Here is an 8779-nt window from a genome sequence, read left to right as displayed (position 1 = left end):
TGAAAATTAGCTTGTTATCTTTCATCAGTGTTAAAATAGTGTCAATTTAGCAGACACTCGTTATCAAATACTGAATTTATCCAATGCAAAAAATTGACTCTCTAGGTTGCAGGACAACAGTTTAACTTTTGTGGGAAAAAAGATCCTGGTTTGACCAACCAGTGATCAGACAATAAATTTTGTTGTTAATATAGTAAATTGGGAGAAGCTTCCTGCTTGATTGATGCAGCGCAAGTAATTTACTGTATGAGGGAAATTGTCTTTTGTGATACTATTTTGAACATGCTTTTCTGTCGTCCTGTCAACTTAGTGGGTTAATAGCTGATATGCAAATTAGTTGATCGGTTTTAGATTAATGAAAGGTGACTGAATTCTAGCACGAGTGAATGGGATGTTTGTTGTGTGTTGAGTGGAGACTCTAAAACACTGAGTTTCCTGTTTTGATGTGCGAGTGAATCCTGTATTTAGATACACAACTCTGAATATGTCAGAACAAACTTCTTTTGTGAAGTGCATGACAGCATGTCACATGTTTTATGATGAAGGGAAAAAGGAAAAATTGAATAAAATAGATCTGTGGTTTAAATGAGTGAAGAGCACAGACCTGGTGTTTAAACTCATAGCTAATAAGACATTAGGCTTATGTGTGTGTTGTGCAGCTGATGGTTGGTTTGGAGTTAATCTAGCTGATGATTTTTCTTTTGTTGTGAAGTTGAGCCTGCCAATTAGTATGATGGTATGATGAACCATGCTAATGGTGATTTACCCTCCTGAGATGAGGAGCTTGTGTCATGACTATAACAAGGCCTTTTTATTTTGATACTTTCACAGTGCACTGAAAGTTTGGTTTGATAACCTCGGTTATTTTTCATTTTTATCTTTTGAACAGGCACTGATTTTGTTTGTCTATTTCTTTTCTTTAAGCAGATCTGCACGTCGGGAATTGAAAGTGCTATACGACCTGTCGAGAAAGCCGTTACAAGTGAGTTTTCTCCACATTAAAATGGGCTCTGGAGAAAGCTACTTATTTGGGACAATATTAGATGAGCGTCCCTGCCTAAAAAGGATTCAGCGAGGTAATCCGATCTAGAAGTTCTTCTTTTTCTTTTTCTTTTGAAATGAAGTCATTTTGCTGAAAGTGGAAACTAAATGCGACGATGGTTTCCACTATCAGCAAAGAAAGAATGAATGAATGAATGAATGAATGGAAATAAAAAACAAACTGACTGACTGGTAAAAGCTGACAGGACTTGACCACGACTCAAGGTTAACCCCCACCTAGACAGGACACAAGGGTGGATGAATTTATGTGTTTTTGTTACAAGGAGCAGAAAGATGACAGCAACATTCGAGGTTGCATGATGGTTTAACCTTTGAAATGCCATTTTCTGTGTCTGTGCATCTACCAGGGGTGTTATTCACTACCTTGTGTTGCTTACAGAGGTAACGGTGACAAAGTATGCATATGCCTGCGCAGCGCTAACATTTGCATTTTCTTTTCTACAGCATTGCAGTTTTTCATGTGTTTGATCATGTGATTTATAAGAGGATTAGTTAATGTTTTTTTTTACTATAGGATTTCTGGGTTTATATGTGACTGACATTCTTTCTACAGCTAGGGATGGCTAACTTTATGGTGTTTTTATGGCACCTCTGGAATGTGGATGGCTGGCGCCTGCCCACCAGGATGATCAATGTGTGTTGCTAATGTTTGTTTTTTGAGACTACATGTAAAAGATTCGGCAGAAGCGGAAAAAGTGACATGAGACAAACAAATAAGAGATGCGGTGTTATGGAATAGTTAATATGGGCTCATTTGCTGGCCACTCTTGAGCCCATAAATAATATATGAGTGGAGTGACTTTGCTTACGAGAAGTCACTGATTACATTACTGTTGACTGAGTACATGGGATGATCCATGTCTGAGGCAAATTATGGTAATAATTGTAGTTTACTGATTTGAGAAAACCTGCACATGACACTTGTCCTGCTAGTGCTGAATGCTTTATTACTTTATAGGTGTTTATAGGTGTGAAGTTTGATTTCACTTCCAGATTTTGCTTTCCAGGCCATGATGGTGTGTATGCAGGCTCCTGGCAGAGCCAGGTGTTATGCAAAACACACTAATATTTTTATTGCAGGATTATAGGTCCAGGGTGGTGCTGCTCCAGGGGAGGAGATGCCCTGATGTTGCCTGGGATATGATCTAGCTAATCTTTTTCTTTAAGACAGGAATCTGATTTTGATGAGTTGACTCATGGGAGTGTCCATGTGTCAAGAGAAGGGATCCAGGACTAATATGAAACAATGAATTAACATTAAATTTTGGAATTAACATTAAATTTTGTTTTATATAATTTTTGCAGCGATTTGTGTGATTAGCCGTTTTATTTACAAATATTAAACCTATGCAAGTGGTGCACCCATGTTCAGATGAGGCTTTGATGGCCTATAAGTGAAGTTCACTGAACTAAAGAATGTGGTTTGATGATTGTTGACATACTCTCCAAATAGTTTGTCTTCCTAGCAAGGAAATACAGGTGCAGCAGTAATCTCCTGAGAAATCAGGACTATGCATGACGAGAAGGAGTGGCTGAGAGGATCGTCCACAAGATGGGAGCTGAGGCCAGGAGAGAGGCTTCAGGAGGATCAGAGATCATCTTCAGCACAGCGGACATCACACAGAGAGCTGTGCTACTGAGCTTCCGGGAGATCAAGAGGAGACTTCCCTCACAGCGTTGGAATATGAAAACTTGAGGGATGGAGAGAGCGTGCCAAGCTCCATCGACAGCGCAGAGGGAATCTAAGGATGGCATCATGATTCTGTGAAAGCCCAGGAACCAGAAGCCATGGTGGTGATGACAGCAGTTTCCTATGAACAACACCTAATGCTGTGCCACTATACTGTGCATACGATGGCACACTGAAGACTGCTGGGATCACAACAGCAGTAAGATAACTGAACCCAGCACCCTTTCCACAGAGGTGTTTTTCTGCAGAGGATGGACAGTAGAAGAGTCATAAGTATTCCTACCGCAGGATGAAGGCCTGAAGTGAGGTGATGGGGGTTGATAGAGGCCAATTCAAGTGCTTCTGACCTTTTCAACTGCCTGCAAAATAGCGGAGAGATCCTCCTGGATTTATCAGAGCCACTGCAAAGAGGTCGAGGTCCCAAGAAACCCCGGCACCCTCAAGACAGCACAATAGAGAAATCTCACACTTGGTTGTTTCAGTGGTGAGGGGGGAGTGCTGATTGAGCCCCCGTAGGGTAAACTCGCACTTCAACCTCCAGCCTCTGATCAACTCTAGGCCAACCAAGTGCGAGGCGTGACGGACCTGTGTGCAACCATGGGAAGGTGGACCCTCTTGGTTACCTTGACTACGACGCTCACTTTTACAGGACCCCAGCTGGTGCCGGAAACAGCTGAACCAGGAGGAAGGCAGAGAAGATGGACACACGACAACTCTCACCTAAGGGATATGACGCAAGACCACATTCATCCGTGGATGAACAATGCCAGGTACCGTTATATCCACGAAAGAACAAAAGTAGAATCGGCAAATACAGACTGTTATGTCTGTTCCCATCTACCCAGCACGGCAACATACCCCACAATATATATGTTCCTGGACTAACTCTCAGGGAAGAACTACTCTATGATACTAGCAGAGAAAGGGGACTTTGTGTCCTCTTCAACAACACATTCTGCGTTTACATAAAGAAGACGCACATTCATCAAACATGACTGACGCCCTGAATGTTTTAAGACAGATCCAGCAGGCCCAAAATCAGGACTATGTAAGTGATACAAGTGACTGGTTTTCTTGGCTTTACACTGGCTCCTGGTTACAGGTGCTAAAAAGACTACTCATCGGAGTTGGGATATTTTTACTTTTATTTTGTGTCTTTGTAACGTGTATATTGCCATGTATAAATGTGACAGAAAATGTACAACAAGATGTTACAAACTGGTATCTCACTTTAAGTTTTACTGACAACAGGAGGGAATGTCAATGGAAAATTGTATTTAGTAGTCAGTATAATCTTTTAGTGATATAAGTTTGCATATGGTAGAATACTGCATGTAGTTATTTGTATTAGGAAATATTAAACCATGTATACTTAGAGGCATATAATTAATTGTGTGTGATCACTAACAGGCTGCAGGCTTGGGGTGCACCCCAGGAATGCACCCCCACGTCCTGGGAGCACGAGAGAGCTTGTACCTGGTTTTATTGTTTTATGGCAGGATTAACGTAGTTACGTTTGTTTTAGTCTAAGTGCTCTTTGTTTAGATGAACTGCAGGACTTCCTCACCGTGTTATCTAGGGTGAACCATCTAGGGTGAGGGGGAGGCTACCCTCTTCCTGACCAAGGATGTTTGACCCTTTGATCAGCAGTAACACACACACACACACACACACACACACACACACACACACACACACACACTGAAGTATAAATAAAGACCGGGGCAGTTTCTTAGTGCGAGTCTCTCAGTAGGGAGCTGCCCTTGCTAGCAAGAACTCTGTGTGTTTCTCTTCTCTGAGTCTTTACTGAAGAAGTGTTTTAGAATATTTTCCCTAACACATACCATGATCGGATATGGGTCGCATAGGGTCAAAAAAGTCAGATTTGATGCGCTTTTGCCTGCAGTGTGAACGTAGCTTAACAGTCGGCTCTTTGAAGTGTACGAAGGGAGAGACATATTTTTTTTCGTTCTCTCACCCTCTCTCTCTCTCACTTTTTTTCCGCTTCACGCAGCACATGACCCTTGTGTTTGTGCTGAGGGGGGAGGGGCGGTAGTTACACTCCCAATAGCACAGGAACAGAGCACAAGAGAGAAAGAAAGAGAGCCAGGGGCAGCAACAACAGACAACATCGTCACATTAGAAAGGTATAGTAATCATCCACAACTATTTTCAGTTGCGAATGATAAAGGATTCAGAAAAGTTTATTCATGCAGTGAATCCTGTGTATGCAATTCCAAGCAGGAAAACACTCTCCCAAAAAATCATCCCAGGCCTATATGACAAAGAATGTGCATTTTCTTTTTGTTTTGCATAGTTTAATTTATATTTCATTGTGTTCTGGTTTGCAGTGTTTTGTGTTGTTTCACTTTAAATTTGTTTAAAAGGACAACGCTGAACATTTAGATAGTTAAAAGTTGAAATGTAAATACTTGCTTTTTGTATTTTATAATTTATTTTTTACATATTTGTGGAGTAACTGGTCGGAGCGGCATGCTCCATTTTGCATAACTATTTTTAAATCCCTGTAGAACACATAAGGTAGCGCAATAAAAAAATTTTCATATGAAACCGGAGGAGTTGTACTTACATTTTATGCCATCAGGATGTCCTAAGTCGCAGTTTCCTTCCACATATGGCCTTGCAAAAATTTCGTAAAAAGCATGGTAAATGGTAAATGGCCTGTATTTATATAGCGCTTTACTAGTCCCTAAGGACCCCAAAGCGCTTTACATATCCAGTCACCCACCCATTCACACACACATTCACACACTGGTGATGGCAAGCTACATTGTAGCCACAGCCACCCTGGGGCGCACTGACAGAGGCGAGGCTGCCGGACACTGGCGCCACCGGGCCCTCTGACCACCACCAGTAGGCAACGGGTGAAGTGTCTTGCCCAAGGACACAACGACCGAGACTGTCCAAGCCGGGGCTCGAACCGGCAACCTTCCGATTACAAGGCGAACTCCCAACTCTTAAGCCACGATCGCATTTGCAGCAACAAAAACATAATACTCCAGAAACAGGCTTTGCCGATCTGATCAACTGCTCATAACACTTCCACATTGGAATAGATGTCATTAAAGGGATAAATAAAAGCATATTTATATATAAACATATATAAATAAAAAACATGGGTTTTTTTTTTACATTAGTAATTCATTTTGTGCATAATTTTATATTTTTGTTGATGATAAATTAATTAAAGCAGACCTTCCCAAAGTGTGGGATCGCAGAGCCATTGCATGCTTCCTGTCCGTCAGGAAGTCAGTGATCCACCGGCAGATGGGATCAGGCACATTCATCTGGGAAAGCTTGCCTTGGAGATGGTCTGGAAGGATGGTGTTGAAGGCAGAGCTGAAGTCCACAAACAGGATCCTGGCGTAGGTTCCTGGGGAGTCCAGATGCTGCAGGATGAAGTGTAGGGCCATGTTGATGGCGTCATCTACAGACCTGTTGGCTCTGTATGCAAACTGCAGGGGGTCCAGGAGGGGGGCCGTGAGGGTCTGGAGATAGGGGAGAACCAGGCGCTCAAATGACTTCATGACCACAGATGTCAGAGCCACGGGTCTGTAGTCATTTAGTCCAATGATCCTAGGTTTCTTGGGGACAGGGATTATGGTAGAGGACTTGAAGCAGGCAGGCACATGACATGCCTGCAGTGAGGAGTTGAAAATGCCAGAAAACACTGGGGCCAACTCGTTTGCACAGTGTCTGAGGGTGGCAGGAGACACACCGTCTGGGCCGGGAGCTTTCTGAGCATTCAGACTCTTAAACTGCTTCCTCACATCTGCTTCATGAATATGAAGAGTTGTGGTGGGAGGAGGTGGTGTGAAATCCTCTTTTGTGCGGGGTGAGGAGGGGGTGTTGTAGGTGAAGTGTTTGAAGGTGGTGATGGCTCTATGGAGGGGGGAGAGGTGGGGGAATGAGTGTCCAAAGTGTCTCTATTGTTGGGGCTGTTGGAGGTGTGAAGGCTGCCTGATGGCTCGTCAAAACGGCAGTAAAAGTCGTTAAGGGTGTTGGCCAAGAGCGAGTCATCAGTGGAGTGGGGGGTTTTAGGCTTGTAGTTGGTGATATTCCTAAAACCTTTCCACACAGAGGCCGAGTCATTCTCTGAGATCTGCTGCTGCATCTTCTCAGAGTGCTGGTGTTTAGCAATGTCCACTTCTTTAGTGAACCTGTACTTGGCCTCTCTGTAGCAGTCCCTGTCTCTGCTTCTGAACGCCTTACTCTTTTCCAGCCACAGCTTTTTGAGTTTAGGAGTAAACCAGGGTTTGTCATTGTTATAACTCACCCTGGTGCGTGATGGCACAATGCTGTCCTCACAGAAGTGGATATAGGAGGTGACAGTGTCCGTAAACTCGTCCAAGCTGTTAGAAGCAGCCTTCATTGTGTCCCAGTCTGTAGACTCCAAACACGTGCGAAGCTCCTCCACAGACTCGTTGCTCCACAGTTTTTTGGTCCTCATGACAGGTTTGGAGAGCTTCAGCCTCTGTCTGTACGCGGGGATCAGGTGGCTCATGACGTGGTCAGAAAGTCCGAGTGAAGCGGGGGGCACCGCGCGATAGGCCCCGCTGATCGTGCTGTAACAGTGGTCTAATGTCCTCACCTCTCTGGTTGGGCATTTAATATACTGCTTGTATTTGGGAAGCTCATGGCTCAGATTGGCTTTGTTAAAGTCCCCAAGAGCAATGATGAGAGAGTCCGGGAATATCCGCTTCTGTCTTTAAAGCATATACAATAGGATTGAGCAAAGGTGGTATGGTGTGTGTCAACGTGTAATTTATCATTCTAGCATTAGGATCAATGTAGAAGGCCATTGCTACTATGTTAGTGATGGCAAGAAGAAAATGACCACAAGGATCAGGTGAGAAGTACAAGTTTTTAACGCTCTGACTCGTTCCTCTCTTGAAGTAGTCCTCCTCAGTGCTATGGAAATACAGATATATGTGACTACTATGAATGCTAGGGGAATGATGAGAATTATAATGACTAGGGAAAATGCTAACTTGAAATTTAAAGATGTATCATTACAAGCTAGATGATAAATTGGTCCATGATCACAATAAAAGCTGTTTATTACTAAAGATCTACAGAATGAAAGACGATTAAGAAGCCCAACCATGGTTGCAATTGCACTCACCAAAAAAATCCATACAAACAGCAGAATAGCAGCAATTGATGTTTCAGTAACAATACTATGATACCTTAAAAGACAAATTGACTTTTATTATATCAAGATAGCACAAGAGTGTGATGATCAAAATGGTGACCACTTCCGGGACAAAAACAACTGTATTATGATGCTAAAACAACTTCTACTCTATTCAAGAATCTGCACAGACAGCAACTTAATGCAAAGCTAGCTAAGAAATCAGAATGTTGACCCCAGCACATCATTCAGTCCAACACCGTCAACAGGTAACAAAGACAGTGATGAGCAGCCCGGGTTGCAGCATTCTACCCTTTATTTCTCAATTTCTCCTCAAAGAGGAGAGGTTAGAAGCCATGGCACAGGGAAGAGAGGCCACAAGTGCTACTTATGCAAAATAATTTATCGCACAGACAGTTTTTTTTTTTCATCACATGCGCAGTACAGCCCTGTGTATGCTGCTCTAACACTGTCCACAAACGTAACAGGGCTGGCTGCTTTAAACTTAATTTGCGATTCAAAATGAACCAAGAAGTAGGAATAGATAAAGGAATATTTTGGATTGGCATAATTACATAATTATACATCAATATATGGGCATCTTTATATTAACTCATTCACTGCCATTGACGTCTATAGACGTCAATTGAAAGCATACGTTTGAAAATGGCTGGCAGTGAATGAGTTAATATAAATAGATGAATTATCTATAGATATATAGATAGTGTATATATGTGCATATACAGGAACAAATACATTTGATGAAATATGATAAGCACTCACTTCCTCTTACTTCTTTTCAAATAGGAAATGGTTCATATTTTCTTAGTGGAATTCATTGCCTGAGGTCTGAATGATAAGTTTTGTTCATT

At 42.4% G+C, this 8779-nt stretch overlaps 1 pseudogene; it reads right to left on the bottom strand.

Moving 5' to 3' along the window:
• Positions 1-7428: 7428 nt before the first annotated feature.
• On the bottom strand, positions 7429-8534 carry LOC146700291 (olfactory receptor 52B2-like; annotated as a pseudogene).
• Between the last annotated feature and the right edge of the window lie 245 nt (positions 8535-8779).

The sequence above is a fragment of the Copadichromis virginalis genome, linkage group LG10, assembly GCF_057382275.1.
Source record: "Copadichromis virginalis isolate Kocher_CV1m ecotype Utaka linkage group LG10, C_Virginalis_male_GT1.1, whole genome shotgun sequence".
Classification (NCBI taxonomy): Eukaryota; Metazoa; Chordata; class Actinopteri; order Cichliformes; family Cichlidae; genus Copadichromis; species Copadichromis virginalis.
The sequence above is the reverse complement of the archived record's forward strand: the minus strand, read 5'-3'. Positions and strand labels throughout refer to the sequence as shown.